Source organism: Rutidosis leptorrhynchoides, chromosome 3 (genome assembly GCF_046630445.1).
Source record: "Rutidosis leptorrhynchoides isolate AG116_Rl617_1_P2 chromosome 3, CSIRO_AGI_Rlap_v1, whole genome shotgun sequence".
Classification (NCBI taxonomy): domain Eukaryota; kingdom Viridiplantae; phylum Streptophyta; class Magnoliopsida; order Asterales; family Asteraceae; genus Rutidosis; species Rutidosis leptorrhynchoides.
Genome location: NC_092335.1, coordinates 639270611 through 639295285, shown reverse-complemented (window position 1 = coordinate 639295285; position 24675 = coordinate 639270611). Strand labels below are relative to the sequence as shown.

The 24675-nt window shown below is 35.3% G+C and overlaps 1 pseudogene; it reads right to left on the bottom strand.

The window, feature by feature from the left end:
- Positions 1 to 347: 347 nt before the first annotated feature.
- On the bottom strand, positions 348 to 18985 carry LOC139902409 (probable LRR receptor-like serine/threonine-protein kinase At1g06840; annotated as a pseudogene).
- Positions 18986 to 24675: the final 5690 nt, after the last annotated feature.

Sequence of the window (24675 nt, the reverse complement as noted above, 5' to 3'; positions counted from 1 at the left end):
TAAATGGCTGTATGACCAGTGTATCTTATCTTATATACTGTCCTTTTTTTTAACAGCCTTATCTTATAGGTTCAATATAAGGTAGTTTTGTGATCTACCACCATATATCCATATCATCATCACAAATAGTCATGTCAAGAACCGATGAAGATGATAATCAGGAAAACACATACAAAAAACATGCACAACTTATCACTGAGCTTCCCAAAACCGTTAATTATATTGGTTAGGAGAGGAGTTGTTCTTATACCAAGGATATTGGTTTTATGAAGCTGCCTTATTAGGTGTCATGCTCTTGCAAGATCACTTCAAGCCACGATCAAACGACTTCATCTTATCTTCCTTCGTAAAAAGTGGCACAACTTGGCTTAGATCACTCATGTTTTCCACCCTATATCGATCTATATTCGATTTTGATGATCACCCTTTGCTTCAAAAAGGACCTCATGAAGTCTTTCCATGGTTAGATGTCCCTACTACCAATGTCGAACAATGTTCTTGCCATGTGTGATCGGGTGCATCCCAGTCAACAGTTCAAGAAAAACGACACCCAAGCTATAAACATCACTTTTGTCTGTCAGTTTATGAGTCAAGAAATACTCCGGGTCAAGGTAACCCTGCAAAATAAATAAATAAAATTAGACATTTAGACTCGAATCATCAAAACTTAATGTGACACTTATGTTTTAGTGCCACTTCAAATTTCACTATCGATTTTAACGGCTACGATCAGTGTAATTTTTAAAAAAAATAAGGACGATTGATGTAATTCCATTAAAATCAGAGGGACTATCGCTATAATTTTCAAAAGATAAGGACAATTGATGTAATTTCATTAAAATCAGAGGGACTATCGCTGTAATTTTCAGAAGACAAGGATAACTGGCGTAATTTTATGTAAAACACGAGGACAACTGGTATAATTTACTCTTTAAAATATAACCAAAGGCCTTAATTTATGTTTTTGAAGTTAAAATTTAGTTTATTTGACAGTTAAAGTTAAACTGTAGTAATAAACGAAAGATTCTTACAGGAGTTCCCTTAACGACTGTCGATACATGACCAGGAACAATTCCTTCCATGTCAGCAACTGGGGAAAGTCGTGAAAGTCCAAAATCGGCAACTTTTGCGTTGAGTTTTGAATCGAGTAAAATGTTTGTAGCTTTAATATCTCGATGAAATATAGGAGGATTAGCTTCAGTATGTAGGTACAAAATGCCCTTGGCTGAACCCAATGCAATTCTTAATCTCATTGCAAAACTCAACGATTCTTTATACTTCTCTGTAACTACACCCAAATGAAACAATTTAACTTTCGGCTTTTTTGCACCGGTGGTCCCTCGTTTATACATCAATTTGTATACCGCGTCCCTGTCTTTTTTAGCTCCGTTGGTCCCTTGATTTTACAAATGATGCAATGGTGGTCCCTCCGTCTATTTTCCGTTAAAATGTCCGTTAAGTGCCATCACGTGATGACGTCTAAGAAGAATTAAACTTCATAAATGACATCACATGATGACATTTAACAGACATATTTTTAACGGAAAATACGCAGAGGGACCACCAAGGCAACGTTTGTAAAATTAAGGGACCACCGGAGCTAAAAACAATGATAGGGACACGGCATGCAATTTGATGTATAAACAAGGGACTATCGGTGCAAAAAAGTCTTAACTTTCTAAACAAAACATTAAGAAAACAAGACTTTTTTGCTTCGTTGGTCCCTGTATCATACTCGATTTTGCTAACAACGTCCCTTGGTTATTAATTTGGTCTTTAGAATCCTTTGTTTAACAATAATTTGCAATCAGTGTCCCTCGGAGGGACGCTGATTGCAAATTTTCAATATACCCCATTTTGCTAACAGCGTCCCTTGAAGGGACACTGATTGCAAATTTTTGATAAACAAAGGATTCTAAATGCCAAATTAATAACCAAGAGACGTTGTTAGCAAAATGGGGTATAATACACTAACCAACAGAGCAGAAAACTCAGAAAACAATAATGTTTGTAAACCATCCTTTCTTATTTCTTTCATACATAAGTTTGTCTTCAATCCCTTCTGAATTGAATGAAAATTTTCTTTTTTTGACAGTTGGAATGCGAATAAGACTTCAAATAGTACATACACTAGTAGATTTTATATTATAGAAAAGTAAATAAGTTTATTAAGACACACCTGATAAATGCTCTCTGAGGGTGCCATTAGGCATGAACTCGTAAACCAACATCTGCATGCACAAATCTGATGATTCAGAATATTTTATTACTCGTCATATAACCTAAAGCTACTTGTGCAAGCAAGCAAGTTTGACCAATTTTCCAAAAAAACTGGCCAAATCGGTTTGTACTTTATCTCTAACGGGTCAATTTAGTAAACTTTAAACTTATAAGGAAAAAAAAGGTTAAATGAGTCATAACTCATAAGTCACCCTAAATGTTCATAATGTGCTTCCTAAGTCGCTTTACTAGAAAAACGAAAGATTGTTGTTAATCTTTATAGATTGCATTAACTGTTACAAAAGAAAAAACACGTAGCAAAACGGTTATACAAGTAGTTATTACCTGCTCACCCTCTTCATCACAAAATCCAAGCAGAGAAACCAAACTTCTATGATTTAGCCTTGACAATAACTCTATTTCGGTAAGAAATTATTTTTCTCCTTGAAGTGATCCCTCCTGGGCCCGTTTAATGGCGACAATAGTCCCGTCGTTAAAGACGCCTTTGTATACCTTTCCATACCCACCCTGCCCAACTTCACTCCCAACATCGAAATTGTTTGTAGCTTGTTTCATTTCTTCATAACTGAAACTTTTTACTCCTTCAATTTTAAGAGAGGCCATTGAAACTGCAAAAGGCGAGGTCAAAATGACTAGCTTTTAATTTCAAATTCATAAGCAAATTTAGTTTGACCTCATTAGTCAAAGTGTGCAACCTTTTCTGGATCAGACATTGCATGTGAGATTTAGATGTGACAACTTCGACCCAATTAGGCTATGTTTGGCACGGAGCTTTTTGGAGCTTCCAAGAGCTTTTAGCTTTTAGATTTTATGAGAAAGCTCCTATATTATAAAAAAGCTTCGTTTGATTAGAAGAGCTTAAAGCTTTTAGACGGAGAAAAAAAGCTAATAGAACTAGCGTTTGAGAAAAAGCACCTAGCTTTTTGTCATTTTACTGTTTATTTTAACAATTCCAGCTACTCTGTCAAACACCTAAATACATATAAAAAGCTACCAGCTACAAGCTACCAGTTATAAGCTACCGGCTACCTGCTAGTATTGTCAAACATACCATTTGTACAAACAGGTCTACACGTGTTCTGTTATATACCTATCAGGTCAATAGATATAATAAACAAGACTATATACAAAAATGGGTCAAACGTATACAAGTCACCCAAGAAGTATTGTTAATGCCTGCAACCTAACGAAGTTGTGATATGGTTCAGCGGTTGGTGGTCTGCTTCCTTTAGGGGAGGTCAGGAGTTCGACCCCCGTTGACTACATATTAAAAACACAATTTCATCCCTGCCATGAAGTATCCACCTATGGCACCTTTCCCATATCGTTTTTTGGTGGGGGGGGGGGGGGGGGGGGGGGGTGTTAAAGGGGAGGGGGGGGGGGGTTTTACTTGACTGTGCCCTTGGATCAGTTTCAAGGTTTTCTCCCGGGCAGCGATGGGGGCGGGGTTATTATCGCTGCATCGGCATAGTCGAAACGGGAGATGATCGCAGCGGGTGGTTTAGTCCCCCTCGAGTGACCCCAATCGCTGTTAAAAAAAATGCCTGCAACCTAACACTCCTTATATCAATGCGTATCATATTTTAAAGAAATCTTTAGGCAGAAATTGTAGAAAACTTGTTTTCGATCAACCCACACGGCCCATACCATGTAGTGACCCGAACTTTTTCATGTTTATATATATTAAATGAAATTGATATTTATATGATTAAGTGTTTCTAACATGTTAAGCAATCAAACTTGTTAAGACTTGATTAATTGAAATAGGTTTTATATAGACAATTGACCACCCAAGTTGACCGGTGATTCACGAACGTTAAAACTTGTAAAAACTATATGATGTTATATATATATATATATATATATATATATATATATATATATATATATATATATATATATATATATATATATATATAGTTAACATGGTATTATGATAAGTAAACATATCATTAAGTATATTAACAATGAACTACATATGTAAAAACAATACTACTAACTTAATGATTTCGAAACGAGACATATATGTAATGATTATCGTTGTAACGACATTTAATTGTATATATATCATATTAAGATATATTAATATATCATAATATCATGATAATGTAATAATTTAACATCTCATTTGATATAATAAACAATGGGTTAACAACACTTAACAGGATCGTTAACCTAAAGGCTTCAAAACAACATTTACATGTAACGACTAACGATGACTTAACGACTAAGTTAAAATGTATATACATGTAGTGTTTTAATATGTATTTATACCCTTTTGAAAGACTTCAAGACACTTATCAAAATACTTCTACTTAACAAAAATGCTTACAATTACATCCTCGTTCAGTTTCATCAACAATTCTACTCGTATGCACCCGTATTCATACTCGTACAATACACAGCTTTTAGATGTATGTACTATTGGTATATACACTCCAATGATCAGCTCTTAGCAGCCCATGTGAGTCACCTAACATATGTGGGAACCATCATTTGGCAACTAGCATGAAATATATCATAAAATTACAAAAATATTAGTAATCATTCATGACTTATTTACATGTAAACAAAATTACACATCCTTTATATCTAATCCATATACCAACGACCAAAAACACCTACAAACACTTTCATTCATCAATTTTCTTCATCAAATTGATCTCTCTCAAGTTCTATCTTCAAGTTCTAAGTGTTCTTCATAAATTCTATAAGTTCTAGTTTCATAAAATCAAGAATACTTCCAAGTTTGCTAGCTTACTTCCAATCTTGTAAAGTGATCATCCAACCTCAAGAAATCTTTCTTATTTACAGTAAGATATCTTTCTAATACAAGGTAATACTCATATTCAAACTTTGATTCAATTTCTATAACTATAACAATCTTATTTCGAGTGGAAATCTTACTTGAACTTGTTTTCGTGTCATGATTCTGCTTCAAGAACTTTCAAGCCATCCAAGGATCCTTTGAAGCTAGATCCATTTTTATCTTTTCTAGTAGGTTTATCCACAAAACTTGAGGTAGTAATGATATTCATAACATCATTCGATTCATACATATAAAGCTATCTTATTCGAAGGTTTAAACTTGTAATCACTAGAACATAGTTTAGTTAATTCTAAACTTGTTCGCAAACAGAAGTTAATCCTTCTAACTTGACTTTTAAAATCAACTAAACACATGTTATATATCTATATGATATGCTAACTTAATGATTTAAAACCTGAAAACACGAAAAACACCGTAAAACTGGATATACGCCGTCGTAGTAACACCGCGGGCTGTTTTGGGTTAGTTAATTAAAAACTATGATAAACTTTGATTTAAAAGTTGTTCTTCTGGGAAAATGATTTTTCTTATGAACATGAAACTATATCCAAAAATCATGATTAAACTCAAAGTGAAAGTATGTTTTTTCCAAAATGGTCATCTAGACGTCGTTCTTTCGACTGAAATGACTACCTTTACAAAAACGACTTGTAACCTGTATTTTTGACAATAAACTTATACTTTTTCTGTATAGATTCATAAACTTAAGTTCAATATGAAACCATAGCAATTGGATTCACTCAAAACGGATTTAAAACGAAGAAGTTATGGGTAAAACAAGATTGGATATTTTTACTTGTTGTAGCTACGTGAAAATTGGTAACAAATCTATACAAATCATATCCTAGCTAAATTATATTGTATTATACATGTAGTCTAATATATTATATAATCTTGGGATACCATAGACACGTATGCAAATATTTTGACATATCATATCGACCCATGTATATATATTATTTGGAATAACCATAGACACTCTATATGCAGTAATGTTGGAGTTAGCTATACAGGATTGAGGTTGATTCCAAAAATATATATACTTTGAGTTGTGATCTAGCCTGAGACGTGTATACACTGGGTCGTGGATTGATTCAAGATAATATATATCAATTTATTTATGTACATCTAACTATGGACAACTAGTTGTAGGTTACTAACGAGGACAGCTGACTGAAAATATTTAAAACATTAAATCGTATTAAAAAATGTTGTAAATATATTTTGAACATACTTTGATATATATGTACATATTTGTTATAGGTTCGTGAATCGACCAGTGGCCAAGTCTTACTTCCCGACGAAGTAAAAATCTGTGAAAGTGAGTTATAGTCCCATTTTTAAAATCTAATATTTTTGGGATGAGAATACATGTAGTTTTATAAATGTTTTACAAAATAGACACAAATATGCGAAACTACATTCTATGGTTGGATTATTAAACCGAATATCGCCCTTCAAGTCTGGTAGCCTAAGAATTAGGGAAATGGCCCCTAATTGACGCGAATCCTAAAGATAGATCTATTGGGCTTAACAATCCCCATTCAGGTTATGGATGGTTTAGTACTTCGAGATTATTATACAGAGGAGAGGTTCTGTTTTGGGGATATTCTATGCATTAAGTTAACGTCGGTTACCAGGTGTTCAACATATGAATGATTTTTTTACTCTATGCAGTTTGCGAAATGCCTGATAAGAGATGTGTTATAAAAATGAAATCTTGTGGTCTATTATTATGATTTAATAATATGAAGGTTAAACATATAACTCACCAACAGTTTTGTTGACGTTTTAAGCATGTTTATTCTCAGGTGATTATTAAGAGCTTCCGTTGTTGCATACTAAATTAAGGACAAGATTTGGAGTCCATGCTTGTATAATATTGTTTAAAAACTGCATTCGAAGACTTATGTTGATGTGTAATATTATTGTAAACCATTATGTAATGGTGTGTGAAAAACGCTATATTTTAGATTATCATTATTTGATAATCGTCGTAATATTTTAAAGGTTATGGTTTGCTTTAAAATCGAATGCAGTCTTGGAAAAACGTCTCATATAGAGGTCAAAACCTCACGACGAAATCAATTAATATGGAACGTTTATAATCAATATGAATGGGACATTTCAGTTGGTATCCGAGCGTTGGTCTTAGAGAACCAGAAAATTTGCATTAGTGTGTCTTATCGAGTTTGTTAGGATGCATTAGTGAGTCTGGACTTCGACCGTGTTTTCTTTAAAAATGATTGCTTAACATTTTTATTGGAAACTATATATTATTAACATGTAAATATTATGTGATATATTAATCTCTTAACGTGTTTGATATTGTGTGATAGATGTCTACCTCTAGCACGAATCCCATTGACTCACCTAATAATAATGAAGAGTCGAATATATATTGGGAAGATTCACAAATTCCCGAAGAACCGGAAGAAGAAGAACCGGAAGAAGAAGAACCGAAAGAAGAAGAACAGGAAGAAGAAGAACCGGAAGAAGAGGAACCAGAAGAAGAGGAACTGGAAGAAGAAGAGGTTCCGGAGGGGGAAGTATTAGGAACCATAGAAAAACGGTCAAATAAAAGAAAATTCTCAACCAATGGACCAAAGTTAATAATGGTCAATGGTGTTTCCGCTAAGGAAGCAAAATATTGGGAAGATTACCAATTCTCCGATGAATCGGATCCCGATGAGAATTTCGACGATGTTATAGAAATTACCTCGACCCAATTTAATAAAGCGAAAGAAAATAATAAGGGAAAAGGTATAAAAATAGAGAAACCCGATTCCAACCCCGATGAACTTTATATGTATCGGCACCATCCGTATTTCCTAAAATATAACAATGACCCGGGAACCTCTAAACCACCAGGTTTTTCTAAACCATTATGGAAAACGACAGCTCGTATTAGGGGAGCATCATATATCCCTAAGAAATTAGCAAAACGAACCAAGTCCGAAGAAGAAGAAACGAGTGAGTCGGATTAAAGAGTTGTAATCATGTTGTGTAATATATGTAATATAGTGTGCTTGTACTTTTATGTTCTATGTAAAAATTGCTTGTATTGTTTGTTAATTATCTTTTACGAATCTAATCCTTGTCTATTTTACAGTATAAAAACAAAATGGACGTTAAGGGTAGACAACCGAATATTTTAGAAGACCTACCAGAGGATATGATTGAGGAAATCTTGTCTAGAGTCGGTCAGAATTCATCAACACATTTAGTTATGGCGAAATTAACTTGTCAAACTTTTGAAAGACTTTCCAGAAATGCCTTAGTTTATAAAAGGCTTTCCTTTGATAGGTGGGGTATATCACATTGGGGAGACCGTAAGTTACACCGTGTTTTCTTTAAAGCGTTAAATGCGGGGAACCCAAATGCAATTTTACGCTACGGGTTAAGAACCTATTTTGACTCAACATATCCCAACATAGGATTTCGTGAGTTAGAAAGAGCTTCTAACATGCAACATAAAGAAGCATGTTATGCTTACGGGTTAATAATGTTTGCTTCTCATCAAATTGAGAAAAAGAACATTGGGTTGCAACTTTTAAATAAAACATTCCCACAAGTGATGGACTCGGTAGTTGAGATGAGAAACAAGGTTTTTAGATTATTACGGGGCTGTTGGACATTATGAAACCCTCGTCCTTTTGACGAAATTACAACATGCTGTCTTGTCAACAGTCACAACGGTTATGTTCCACAAGACCAAGGATGGGAAGTAGTCATAGTAAAATCAGAATGCATGACTTGTTTCTAGACTTATGAATTACGTGTCTTTATTGCCTTTGTTGAACGACTTGCGTATTAACTAGAATTGTCTTCGCAACCGTTTTGTATCAGAGCTTTTATGTGCTATATTTCATGCTATATGTAAAATAGCGGTATTGTAAGTTTGTAAAATATTGTATAAAAGTTTGAATGTGAAATATTATTATAATCAGTTTTCATATAGAATTGTAGTAGTTGAATTGTATGTTAGCTACTAAGTATGAACTTAACGGGTAGGTATTACCCGAATTAAAAATTATAAAACGCTAATATGAAGAAAAAGCTTTTATAAATGAGTTCATATTATGCTACGAAATACTATTGACTACTCTTAATATTCTATATGATTAACTTAATTCTTTTGGCTATTTTTGAAGGAAATGGCACCGACTACTCGTCAGAACTTGAACATGAGTGAGGAAGACTTCCGTGCTTTCCTTGTAGCAAATATAGCCATGGTACAGGCTGCAATGCAAAACAACAATAACTCAGGGTCTAGCAGTGGAGTTAACTCCACAGGAAACCGTGTAGGATGCTCCTACAAGGTTTTCACTGCCTGTAAACCTCCAGAATTCGATGGAACTGAAGGACCAGTCGGACTGAAATGATGGACCGAAAAGGTCAAATCTGTGTTTGCTATAAGCAAATGTGCTGAGGAATATAAGGTAAAGTACGCCACGCATACCTTCACAGGTACTGCGTTAACATGGTGGAATACCTATCTCGAACAAGTGGGACAAGATGCTGCTTACGCACTACCGTGGTCAGCATTCAAACAATTAATGAACGAGCAGTACCGTCCCAGAAACAAGGTCAATAAGCTCAAGGTAGAGCTTAGAGGGTTACGAACACAAGGGTTTGATATTACCACGTACGAACGATGATTCACAGAGTTGTGCCTATTGTGTCCGGGAGCGTTCGAAGATGAAGAAGAGAAAATTGACGCATTTGTAAAAGGGTTACCGGAAAGGATCCAAGAGGATATAAGTTCACACGAGCCCGCCTCCATACAAAAGGCAAGTCGAATGGCTCATAAACTTATAAATCAAATTGAGGAAAGGATTAAAGAACAGGCGGCCGAAGAAGCCAATACAAAACAAGTCAAGAGGAAATGGGAAGAAACCAGTGACAAGGGTCAAAATTTCAATAATCAACCCAACAATCATAACTACAATCGCACCAATTTTCGCAACAACAAACGCAACAACAACAACCACCTAAGCAACAACTACAACAACCGTTTCAACAACAATAACAACCGCAACAACAACAATCCCAACAATAACAACAAGAGGCAGAAATTCTGCCAGAGATGTGAAGGATACCATCCAATTAGGCTTTGTACAGCAGTGTGTACTAAGTGTAATAGAAAGGGCCATGGTGCGACAAAGTGTAAAATCTACGGATCAATGGCTAAGGGAACAAATAATGCCGAAACAAGTTATGCAGACATTACCTGTTTCGGATGCGGGAAGAAGGGCCATTACAAATATGTGTCCAAATCAGGGGGATAATAATGGGAAAGGCCGAGGAAGAGTCTTCAACATTAATGCGGTTGAAGCGCAGGAAGACCCGGAGCTTGTTACGGGTACGTTTCTTATTGACAATACATCTGCTTATGTTTTATTTGATTCAGGCGCGGATAGAAGCCATATGAGTAAGGATTTCTGTGCTAAATTAAGTTGTCCATTGACGCCTTTGGATAATAAGTTTATACTAGAATTAGCAAACGGTAAATTAATTGCAGCAGATAATATATGTCGGAATCGAGAAATTAAACTGGTTAGTGAAACGTTTAAGATTGATTTGATACCAGTAGAGTTAGGGAGTTTTGATGTGATAATCGGCATGGACTGGTTGAAAGAGGTGAAAGCAGAGATCGTATGTTACAAAAATGCAATTCGCATTGTACGAGAAGAAGGAAAACCCTTAATGGTGTACGGAGAAAAGAGCAACGCGAAGCTAAATCTTATTAATAATTTGAAGGCGCAAAAGCTAATAAGTAAGGGTTGCTATGCTGTTCTAGCACACGTCGAGAAAGTACAAACTGAAGAAAAGAGCATCAATGATGTTCCCGTCGCAAAAGAATTTCCCGATGTATTTCCGAAAGAATTACCGGGATTACCCCCACACCGATCCGTTGAATTTCAAATAGATCTTGTACCGGGGGCTGCACCAATAGCTCGTGCTCTATACAGACTCGCACCCAGCGAAATGAAGGAACTTCAAAGCCAATTACAAGAACTTCTAGAGCGTGGTTTCATACGACCAAGTACATCACCATGGGGAGCTCCTGTTTTATTTGTCAAAAAGAAGAATGGTACATTCAGGTTGTGTATCGACTACCGATAGTTGAACAAACTTACCATCAAGAACCGTTACCCACTACCGAGAATCAACGACTTATTTGATCAATTACAAGGCTCGTCAGTTTATTCGAAGATTGATTTACGTTCTGGGTATTATCAAATGCGGGTGAAGGAGGATGATATTCCGAAGTCTGCTTTCAGAACGCGTTACGGTCATTATGAGTTTATGGTTATGCCGTTTGGATTGACTAACGCACCAGCTGTGTTCATGGACCTCATGAACAGAGTGTGTGTACCATATCTCGACAAGTTTGTAATTATCTTCATCGATGACATACTTATTTAGTCAAAGAATGATCAAGAGCATGAAGAACATTTGAGGAAAGTACTGGAATTGTTGAGGAAAGAAAAACTGTACGCTAAGTTTTCAAAGTGTGCATTTTGGTTGAAAGAAGTTCAATTCCTCGGACATGTTGTGAGCAAAGAAGGTATTCAGGTTGATCCGGCAAAGATTGAAACCGTTGTAAACTGGAAAACCCCGAAAACTCTGAAGCATATACGTCAATTTTTAGGATTAGCTGGTTACTACAGAAGATTCATCCAAGATTTTTCCAAAATAGCAAAACCCTTGACTACGTTAACGCATAAAGGAAAGAAATTTGAATGGAAGGATGAACAGGAGGAAGCGTTCCAATTGTTGAAGAAAAAGCTAACTACGGCACCTATATTATCATTGCCTGAAGGGAATGATGATTTTGTGATATATTGTGACGCCTCAAAGCAAGGTCTCGGTTGTGTATTAATGCAACGAACGAAAGTAATTACTTATGCGTCTAGACAATTGAAGATTCACGAGCAAAATTATACGACTCACAATTTGGAATTGGGTGCTGTTGTTTTTGCATTAAAGACTTGGAGGCATTACTTATATGGGGTCAAAAGTATTATATATACCGACCACAAAAGTCTCCAACATATATTTGATCAGAAACAACTAAACATGAGGCAGCGTAGGTGGATTGAATTGTTAAATGACTACGACTTTGAGATTCGTTACCACCAGGGGAAGGCGAATGTGGTAGCCGACGCTTTGAGTAGAAAGGACAGAGAACCTATTCGGATAAAAGCTATGAACATAATTATTCGTACTAACCTTACTATTCAAATAAAGGAGGCGCAACAGGGGGTTGTAAAAGAAGTAAAGTTGAAGAATGAGATACCCAAAGGATCAGAGAAACATCTTAAAATTCGGGAAGACGGAACCCGATATAGGGCTAATAGAATTTGGGTACCAAAGTTTGGAGATGTGAGAGAAATAGTACTTAAGGAAGCACATAAAACCAGATACTCAATACATCCCGGAGCAGGAAAAATGTACAAAGATCTCAAGAAGCACTTTTGGTGGCCGGGTATGAAAGCCGATATTGCTAAATATGTAGGAGAATGTTTGACGTGTTCAAAGGTCAAAGCTGAACATCAGAAACCATCAGGTCTACTCCAACAACCTAAAATCCCAGAATGGAAATGGAAAAACATTACCATGGTTTCATTACTAAATTGCCAAGGACTGCAAGTGGTTATGATACTATTTGGGTAATAGTCGATCGTCTCACCAAGTCATCACACTTCCTGCCAATGAAAGAAGATGACAAAATGGAGAAGTTAGCACGTCTATACTTGAAGGAAGTTGTCTCAAGACATGGAATACTAGTCTCTATAATCTCTGATAGGGATGTCAGATTTGTTTCAAGGTTTTGGCAGACACTGCAACAAGCATTAGGGACTCGTCTAGACATGAGTACTGCTTATCATCCACAAACTGATGGGCAAAGTGAAAGGATGATACAGACGCTTGAAGACATGCTACGAGCATGTGTTATTGATTTCGGAAACAGTTGGGATCGACACCTACCGTTAGCAGAATTTTCCTACAACAACAGTTATCATTCGAGTACTGAGATGGCGCCGTTTGAGGCACTTTATGGTAGAAAGTGCAGGTCTCCAATTTTTTGGAGTGAAGTGGGGGATAGACAGATTACGGGTCCGGAGATAATACAAGAAACTACCGAGAAAATCATCCAAATTCAACAATGATTGAAAACCGCCCAGAGTCGACAAAAGAGCTATGCGGACAATAAAAGAAAAGATATAGAATTTGAGATTGAAGATATGGTCATGCTTAAGGTTTCACCTTGGAAAGGCGTTGTTCGATTTGGTAAACGGGGGAAACTAAATCCAAGGTACATTGGAACATTCAAGATTATAGATCGTGTCGGACCAGTAGCTTAACAACTGGAGTTACCTCAACAACTTGCAGCTGTACATAACACTTTTCATGTCTCGAATCTGAAGAAGTGTTTTGCTAAAGAAGATCTTACTATTCCGTTAGACGAAATCCAAATCAACGAAAAACTTCAATTTATTGAAGAACCCGTTGAGATAATGGATCGTGAGGTTAAAAGGCTCAAGCAAAACAAGATACCAATTGTTAAGGTTCGATGGAATGCTCGTAGAGGACCTGAGTTCACATGGGAACAAGAAGATCAGATGAAGAAGAAATACCCGCACTTATTTCCAGAAGATACGTCAACACCTCCAACTGCTTAAAATTTCGGGACGAAATTTATTTAACGGGTAGGTACTGTAGTGACCCGAACTTTTTCATGTTTATATATATTAAATGAAATTGATATTTATATGATTAAGTGTTTCCAACATGTTAAGCAATCAAACTTGTTAAGACTTGATTAATTGAAATAGGTTTTATATAGACAATTGACCACCCAAGTTGAGCGGTGATTCACGAACGTTAAAACTTGTAAAAACTATATGATGTCATATATATGGATATATATATATATATATATATATATATATATATATATATATATATATATATATATATATATATATATATATATATAGTTAACATGGTATTATGATAAGTAAACATATCATTAAGTATATTAACAATGAACTACATATGTAAAAACAAGACTACTAACTTAATGATTTCGAAACGAGACATATATGTAACGATTATCGTTGTAACGACATTTAATTGTATATATATCATATTAAGATATATTAATATATCATTATATCATGATAATGTAATAATTTAACATCTCATTTGATATAATAAACAATGGGTTAACAACACTTAACATGATCGTTAACCTAAAGGCTTCAAAACAACATTTACATGTAACGACTAACGATGACTTAACGACTCAGTTAAAATGTATATACATGTAGTGTTTTAATATGTATTTATACACTTTTGAAAGACATCAAGACACTTATCAAAATACTTCTACTTAACAAAAATGCTTACAATTACATCCTCGTTCAGTTTCATCAACAATTCTACTCGTATGCACCTGTATTCGTACTCGTACAATACACAGCTTTTAGATGTATGTACTATTAGTATATACACTCCAAAGATCAGCTCTTAGCAGCCCATGTGAGTCACCTAACACATGTAGGAACCATCATTTAGCAACTAGCATGAAATATATCATAAAATTACAAAAATATTAGTAATCATTCATGACTTATTTACATGTAAACAAAATTACACATCCTTTATATCTAATCCATATACCAACGACCAAAAACACCTACAAACACTTTCATTCATCAATTTTCTTCATCAAATTGATCTCTCTCAAGTTCTATCTTCAAGTTCTAAGTGTTCTTCATAAATTCTATAAGTTCTAGTTTCATAAAATCAAGAGTACTTCCAAGTTTGCTAGCTTACTTCCAATCTTGTAAAGTGATCATACAACCTCAAGAAATCTTTCTTATTTACATTAAGATATCTTTCTAATACAAGATAATACTCAGATTCAAACTTTGATTCAATTTCTATAACTATAACAATCTTATTTCGAGTGGAAATCTTACTTGAACTTGTTTTCGTGTCATGATTCTGCTTCAAGAACTTTCAAGCCATCCAAGGATCCTTTGAAGCTAGATCTATTTTTCTCTTTTCCAGTAGGTTTATCCACAAAACTTGAGGTAGTAACGATGTTCATAACATCATTCGATTCATACATATAAAGCTATCTTATTCGAAAGTTTAAACTTGTAATCACTAGAACATAGTTTAGTTAATTCTAAACTTGTTCGCAAACAGAAGTTAATCCTTCTAACTTGACTTTTAAAATCAACTAAACACATGTTATATATCTATATGATATGCTAACTTAATGATTTAAAACCTGAAAACACGAAAAACACCGTAAAACTGGATATACGCCGTCGTAGTAACACCGCGGGCTGTTTTGGGTTAGTTAATTAAAAACTATGATAAACTTTGATTTAAAAGTTGTTCTTCTGGGAAAATGATTTTTCTTATGAACATGAAACTATATCCAAAAATCATGATTAAACTCAAAGTGGAAGTATGTTTTTTCCAAAATGGTCATCTAGACGTCGTTCTTTCGACTGAAATGACTATCTTTACAAAAACGACTTGTAACCTGTATTTCCGACTATAAACTTATACTTTTTCTGTATAGATTCATAAACTTAAGTTCAATATGAAACTATAGCAATTGGATTCACTCAAAATGGATTTAAAACGAAGAAGTTATGGGTAAAACAAGATTGGATATTTTTACTTGTTGTAGCTACGTGAAAATTGGTAACAAATCTATACAAATCATATCCTAGCTAACTTATATTGTATTATACATGTATTTTAATATATTATGTAATCTTGGGATACCATAGACACGTATGCAAATGTTTTGACATATCATATCGACCCATGTATATATATTATTTGGAACAACCATAGACACTCTATATGCAGTAATGTTGGAGTTAGCTATACATGGTTGAGGTTGATTCTAAAAATATATATACTTTGAGTTGTGATCTAGCCTGAGACGTATATACACTGGGTCGTGGATTGATTCAAGATAATATATATCAATTTATTTCTGTACATCTAACCATGGACAACAAGTTGTAGGTTACTAACGAGAACAGCTGACTGAAAATATTTAAAACATTAAAATGTATTAAAAATGTTGTAAATATATTTTGAACATACTTTGATATATATGTACATATTTTTTATAGGTTCATGAATCGACCAGTGGCCAAGTCTTACTTCCCGACGAAGTAAAAATCTGTGAAAGTGAGTTATAGTCCCATTTTTAAAATCTAATATTTTTGGGATGAGAATACATGCAATTTTATAAATGTTTTACAAAATAGACACAAGTATGCGAAACTACATTCTATGGTTGGATTATTAAACCGAATATCGCCCTTCAAGTCTGGTAGCCTAAGAATTAGGGAAATGGCTCCTAATTGACGCGAATCCTAAAGATTGATCTATTGGGTTTAACAACCCCCATTCAGGTTATGGATGGTTTAGTACTTCGAGATTATTATACAGACGAGAGGTTCTGTTTTGTAGATATTCTATGCATTAACTTAACGTCGGTTACCAGGTGTTCAACATATGAATGATTTTTTTTATCTCTATGCAGTTTGCGAAATGCCTGATAAGAGATGTGTTATAAAAATAAAATCTTGTGGTCTATTATTATGATTTAATAATATGAAGGTTAAACCTATAACTCACCAACAATTTTGTTGACGTTTTAAGTATGTTTATTCTCAGGTGATTATTAATAGATTCCGCTGTTGCATACTAAATTAAGGACAAGATTTGGAGTCCATGCTTACATAATATTGTTTAAAACTGCATTCGAAGACTTATGTTGATGTGTAATATTATTGTAAACCATTATGTAATGGTCGTGTGAAAAACGCTATATTTTAGATTATCATTATTTGATAATAGTCGTAATATTTTAAAGGTTATGGTTTGCTTTAAAATCGAATGCAGTCTTGGAAAAACGTCTCATATAGAGGTCAAAACGTCGCGACGAAATCAATTAATATGGAACGTTTATAATCAATATGAACGGGACATTTCATACCAATTCGTACAAGTTTTGACCTAACCACGTTGATCAATTACCCAACCCATCCAGCCACCCATTTTACCACTTAACTGACATTGGTACAGAAAATCCATAAAGTTACACACCATGTCGTCTTCTTGATATCACATGGTACTTCTTCCTGTTTAATCTTAAGATATAAAGTGAGATGAATGCAGATAATAAAACTGCACCAACAATAGCCCCTACAACAATGCCTGCAACTGCACCCTTGCTTATACCAGAAGACGATGGCGAGGTAGGAATAACTGCAATTAAAAATTGAAAAGGTTTTACATTTTTTTAAAACTATTTATTTTAAACGTAATCATAACATAAAAAGTAAAATGTAAATTTAAACGTAACCGTAAACTATAAATATAAACTTAAAACGTAATCATAGATATAAATGTCAAATGTAACGGTATACGACCCGTTTGGACCCATTTGACGCATGACCCGTTTTGACACGTTACGACCCAACTCAACCTTACTCATTTTGACCCGTTTAAAAATCTGACCCGTTTGACCCATGACCCATTTCAACCCAAAATCATTTTGACACGTTACCCAAACCGACCCAACCTGACCCATTTGCCAGCTATACAAAATACCAGTATTTCCAGTCAAGCCAACTTGCACGGTCCTTTCGACCTATATGAAAACTTACCATTTAGGCCCCCCACTTAACCAAATTTGCCACCTCTACTATCAGTAATAAGTGAGTAGAAGAAATAGGAATAAAAAATGTCAATAAGTCTTAGGTTATAGTCACATACAATCTTTATAAGGATCTAAAAGCGTAAAGTTGAGAAGCTCGTAAGGACAAAAAATTTCACTATCCGGAATCTGCCATTAAGTGAACATGCTTCGAATCCGTAAGACTTCACTTTTGTTAAACGTATTTGAACCGGGCCCGGAAAATACAGGAAAAATCTTCAAATACATTGCTAGTCGAGGACCATTTTGCCATTTTTATGTAAGATCAAGCTGAAAATGATTTATTTGAAGACCAGAGGTTAAGTACACCTCAAATGAATAGAAATATGCCGGAAAATCTGAAATTCCGGGACTCTTTAATCGGTAACCGATAAGCAACGGTGCTGTACAGAAACATGGTACTAGAGACCCTGGTGCGTATTCATAGTCCGTTGGACATGATTGAAGTGGACAGTTATCGGTTGAGCTTGATGGTATGCTTTGTAGAAGATTGACAAGTGTCATTGATGATTGACAGAATTGTGCCATGCTGGCATTTGAACATGCAGGGTTCCCTTTAAGGCTAAAAATAAACACATAAAATATCAATAAATTATATATACACACACACATTATATAGAGAATTTTCAAACCTAAGAGTGACATTTGGAGGAAGGTTTAGGCTGCCTGAAATGCCTGAAATATTGTTATTTTGCATATCCCTGCAATACCAAGAAATATTATTAATAATCCTAATCTCATGATTGCATAAAGACCAACAATTTCCATAACCATGCCCAGTTGGCGAGCTTCAACAAAAAGAGTTTGATCTTCAAGAGTGCTTAGTCTTAGCTCATTTACTTCAAGATATACACCAATTGTCATTCCCAGGTTGGCAACATTGATGTAGTGTAGCTGGTCGAGTGGATGATGTAGAACTCTGATTCTTCTTTTTCTATATTCCTTCACCACTCATCTCTATGCCACCTTTCTTCAACAGATATATTCAGCCTTTGAGCTTCTCTTTCTTTAAATGACAAAAATGGAAGTAGAGGAGCGTTTGCTGGCATACCTTCGGCTGTAACAGATGGACCAGCTTCTCCATGTTTGAGAGATTCCATCACTTCATCAAGCTCAACTTCCAGTTGTGGATCCATAGTTGAAGATTGTTGGAAATTTAGTGTAATTGTGGGTTTTAATCTACACTTGTAAATGGGTTTGGAGGTACGGAGTGTACACCCATTAAGTGATAGATTACCCGGACCTAAAAGTGGTTTTCCATTATTTACTATCATGACTTGGTCTACCTGAAATTTGACTAAGTGTTTTCAGTACTAAGTTTTCTTAGTAAGCTGAAATTTGGCTAAGTGTTTTGTGCTGGTTGTTCTGCATTGCTGGTCCTTGTGCTGGTTGTTCTGCATTGCTGGTCCCTGTGCTGGTTGTTCTGCGCAGCTGGTCCCTGTGCTGGTTGTTCTGCGCAGCTGGTCCTGTTTGCTGGTTCCTCTGCGCTGCTGGTCCTGTTTGCTGGTTCCTCTGCGCTGCTGGTCCTGTTTGCTGACTTTTGCGCTGCTGGTCCCTATGCTGACTCCTTTGCGCTGCTGGTCCTTTTGCTGACTTTTGCGCTGCTGGTCCTTTTGCTGACTTTTGCGCTGCTGGTCCTTAAGAGGCAGTAGCAAGAAAACACTTAACACAATTTTGAGTGATTACGGAAGAATTATTCCTGGACCCACTTTTACTTTAATAGTGGAAGGAATAATACTTGTTTATTATAAAGTAATCACTCATGCTTTGATAGTTGTAAAATATAATATTTGTTTATTGTAAAAGTAACAAGTTTTACTTTAATGATGGAAGTGATAATATATGTTTATAGAAATATTCTTCCTGTAACCACTTTTGAATATTATAGAAGATACTTTTATTAATCAATCGGCCAATTGATTTTAATAAAAGACTCTTTCATGATTAAGGGTGTATATAAATATATTAACCAATATGCATGAGATGAGACACAAGTTACGAACACCAAAATATTCTTCTGCAAAAGGAATTCTTGTTTCTGCCAAAACAAGAATTTAATCTCTGTCTTATCCCAAAGTGATATTCGTGTAACCCAGGCTATAAGGGTCGAATAATTACTTTCGGAAAGTGATACCACGATTCAGTGATTTATCCGGCTATCGATTATTTTACCCTACACGAAAGAAGTTAATAAAACCTCCAACAATCGAAAGTAATTATTTGTTATAATCGATGGCGGCTACGATGAAACACATGACGGCGAATTTCTCCAAACTTGATAAGTTTGAGGGAATTGATTTTAGGAGATGGCAAAAGAAGATGCACTTCTTTCTGAGCAGCATGAGTGTGGTGTACGTACTCAGCACACCAATTCCTGAAGATCATGGTGATGATGCCACTATTGAACAAATTCGAAAAAGGTGCAAGTGGGAGAACGATGACTACATCGCTAGAGGTTTAATCCTCAATGGTATGGCTGATTCCCTTTTTGATATTTACCTAAATGTTGAATCTTCTAAAGAACTATGGGACTGTTTAGAAACCAAGTATATGTCTGAGGATGCTTCTATTAAAAAGTTCCTTGTGAGTAATTTTAATAATTACAAGATGGTCGATTCTAGACCGGTCTTGGAACAATACAATGAGCTCATTCGTATACTTGGTCAATTCACACAACATAAGATGAACATGGATGAGTCTATTCAAGTCTCAAGCATAATTGATAAACTACCTCCATCTTGGAAAGAATTTAAACATTCTTTGAAACATAAGAAGGAGGAGTTAACTCTTGTTGAGTTGGGTAGTCATCTGCGTATTGAGGAATCCCTCAGGTTGCAGGATAATGACAAGCCAAAGAGCAACGAAGTTGCTGGTACGTCTGTTGTCAATATGGTGGAACATAAAAAGTTCACTAGTAATAATGACAAAAAGGGCAAACGTAAACATCAAGGTTATAACAAGGCTAATCCGAACAAGAAGTCTAAATTGACTTGTTGGAATTGTGGTAAAACTGGACACATGAAAAAGGATTGCAAGGTTATTTTTGGTAATAATAATGCCAAAGGATCTAGCACAAGCGGTTCGGGAAATGGTTTAAACAACCACAACTCGAAAGGTCAGAATATATTTAATAATTCAAATGAGAATTATTATGTTTCATATATATCTGAGGCTTATTTTGTGCAGGATGATGATGTCGCGTGGTGGGTTGACTCGGGAGCCACCACCCATGTATGCAAGGATAGATTTTAGTTCAAGACTTACGATTCCGTGACTGATGGATCAATTCTTCATATGGGAAATGAGTCAACAGCCTCTGTTCATGGACGTGGAAGTGTGGATTTGTGTTTTAGTTCTGGAAAAACTATTTGTTTGTTTGATGTTTTGCATGTACCACAAATAAGAAAAAATTTGGTTTCCAGTAGTGTGTTAAATTGTTGTGATTATAAACAAGTGATTGAATCTGATAAGTTTGTTTTGTCAAAACATGGTATGTTTGTTGGTTTTGGTTATTTATGCAATAGAATGTTTAGACTTAACATTAATCACTTGAATGTTAATTTTGCTTTTATATCTACTTCTAGCATAAATAATTCTACACTTTGGCATGCTAGACTAGGACATATACACTTTAAAAGAATGCAAGATATGTCTAAAGATGGATTAATACCGGCTTTTGACATGAACAATGAAAAGTGTAAAACGTGTATGTTAACAAAGATCACTAAGAAACCATTTCAAAATGTACATCGTGATACTGAAATTTTGAAATTAATACATAGTGATTTATGTGATTTGCATGCTACTCCTACTTTAGGGAACAAGAAATATTTTGTGACTTTTATTGATGATGCTTCTAGATTTTGCTATGTTTATTTGTTACATACTAAGGATGAAGCATTAGATAAATTTAAAATATTTAAAACTGAAGTAGAATTACAACAAAAGGCTTTGATTAAAAGACTTAGAACAGATAGGGGAGGTGAATACATTGACCAATCGTATTTCCAATCCGTTGGTATTATCCATGAGACCACAGCTCCTTATACTCCACAACAAAATGGTATATCTGAAAGGAAGAATAGGGTCCTTAAGGAAATGGTTAATTCCATGTTATCCTATTCGGGTTTAAGTGAAGGATTTTGGGGGGAAGCTATGTTAACAGCTTGTTATTTGCTTAATAGAGTTCCTAACAAAAGAAACAAGATTACACCTTATGAACTTTGGAATAAAAGGAAACCTAACTTGAATTATCTTCGGGTATGGGGCTGTAGGGCGTTTGTAAGACTACCTGATCCCAAGAAGAAAAGTTTAGGTGAAAGAGGTATAGATTGCATATTTGTTGGATATGTTGAACATTCCAAGGCATATAGGTTCTATGTAATAGAGCCTAATGAGTTTGTCTCAATCAATTCTGTGATTGATTCAAGGGATGCAATCTTTGATGAAAATCGATTTTCATCTATACCTAGACCAAAGGATATGATTCCAAGTAACAATGAAATCAATAAGGATTGTAATGATGAAGTCTCTGAAAAGGCTGTTGATCAGTCACTTGAGCTTCGAAAAAGCAAAAGAAAAAGGAAACCTAAATCATTTGGACCAGATTTTCAACTATACTTAGCTGAAGGTTCTAGGAATGATGTTTCTACCCAATATTCGTATTGTTTCAATGTTGATGATGATCCTAAAACATATGATGAAGCAATGAGGTCTCAGGATGTTGCATTCTGGAAAGAGGCAATTAATGATGAGATAGATTCTATCATGGGCAATAACACTTGGGTGTTAGCTGATCTACCTTCTGGTTGCAAACCTTTGGGTTGCAAATGGATTTTCAAAAAGAAGATGAAGGTGGATGGAACTATTGAAAAGTTCAAGGCAAGGTTAGTCATTCAAGGCTTTAGACAAAAGTCTGGAATTGACTATTTTGATACTTATGCTCCTGTGGCACGTATCACTACCATTAGACTGCTGATCGCTTTGGCTACGATTCACAATCTAGTTATTCACCAGATGGATGTGAAGACAGCATTCTTGAATGGTGAATTGGATGAGGAGGTTTATATGAACCAACCTCAGGGCTTTGTCATGCCAGGAAATGAAGGCAAGGTGTGCAAACTTGTGAAATCCTTATATGGTTTGAAACAAGCACCTAAACAATGGCATCAAAAGTTTGATGAAGTGATTTTATCTAGTGGTTTTAAATTAAACCAAGCAGATAAATGTGTATATAGTAAATTTGATGATTCTGGTAAAGGAGTTATAATTTGTCTATATGTTGATGACATGTTAATCTTTGGGACTGACCAAAGTCAGGTTGATTTAACAAAAGAATTTTTTTCATCAAAATTCTCCATGAAAGATATGGGGGAGGCTGACGTTATCCTTGGCATTAGGATCAAACGTGAAAGCAAAGGAATTTCGATTTGTCAATCTCATTATATTGAGAAGGTGTTGAAAAAGTTCAATTGCTTTGAATGTAATCCTGTGAGTACCCCTGTTGATCCAAGTGAGAAGCTTATGCCTAATCAAGGTGAAGCTGTATCACAACTTGAGTATTCTCAGGTGATTGGCTGTTTGATGTACGCCATGACTTGTACAAGGCCGGATATTGCTTTTGCTGTGGGAAAACTGAGTAGATATACTAGTAATCCTAGTACTCATCACTGGCAAGCAATTAGGCGGGTACTGAAGTACTTGAAGAAAACTATGGACTATAGTTTATCTTATAATGGGTTTCCTTCGGTAATAGAAGGATATTCTGATGCGAGTTGGATAACCAATATTGAAGATCATTCTTCAACAAGTGGTTGGGTGTTCTTGCTTGGGGGAGGTGCTATTTCATGGGCTTCTAAGAAGCAGACATGTATTACCAACTCAACGATGGAATCTGAGTTTGTTGCTTTAGCTGCTGCTGGTAAAGAAGGAGAATGGCTTAGAAACTTGATCCATGAGATACCATTATGGCCTAAACCTATAGCACCCATGTCTATCCATTGTGATAGTGCTGCGACATTGGCAAAGGCTTATAGCCAGATGTACAATGGAAAGTCTAGACACTTAGGTGTCAGACATAGCATGATTCGTGAACTCATCATGAATGGGGTGATTTCTATAGTGTTCGTGAGGTCACAACAGAATTTAGCTGATCACTTGACGAAGGGATTGGCAAGAGACTTGGTGAACAAGTCTGCTGTGGGGATGGGTTTAAAGTCCACATAAATTTCTAATTATAAGATACCCAATTCCCTTCTGATGAAAATTAGAAGTTGAATTCAATGTGGAAGGCTTATACTTAGAAATTTGGAGTACAAAATTTTGTATCATCCCAAGGTAAGGTATGTACTCGGACCTGTTGAAGGTGAGGATGAAGTTTAGCTTCTTAATGGTTTATTTGAAAAAGTGCAATAGCAGGTGCATGACTAAAATGAACTACCTATGTGAATGTGAAGTTTTGCCGCTTCAACAAAGCTTGGACTTTTGCTTTAGATACATTCATGAATGGATATGGACACATGGCTTGTAAAGTGTCAGGATAGCTTTAGAGTATTTGAAAACTTATGTGTATGTTATTTTCAGTTATTCAAATGGGTTGAAGGGTTCAATTCTTAGAACACCCCGATTCTCGAATATTTGGAATGCGTAATGTACTAAGGTGAAAATTCAATCTTCAAGATATTTTCATTTATGCATGAGTTTTGTTTTAATTTGTTTAATTCTCATGAAACGAATTGCACTAAATTGGGGAGGATTGTTGGAAATTTAGTGTAATTGTGGGTTTTAATCTACACTTGTAAATGGGTTTGGAGGTACGGAGTGTACA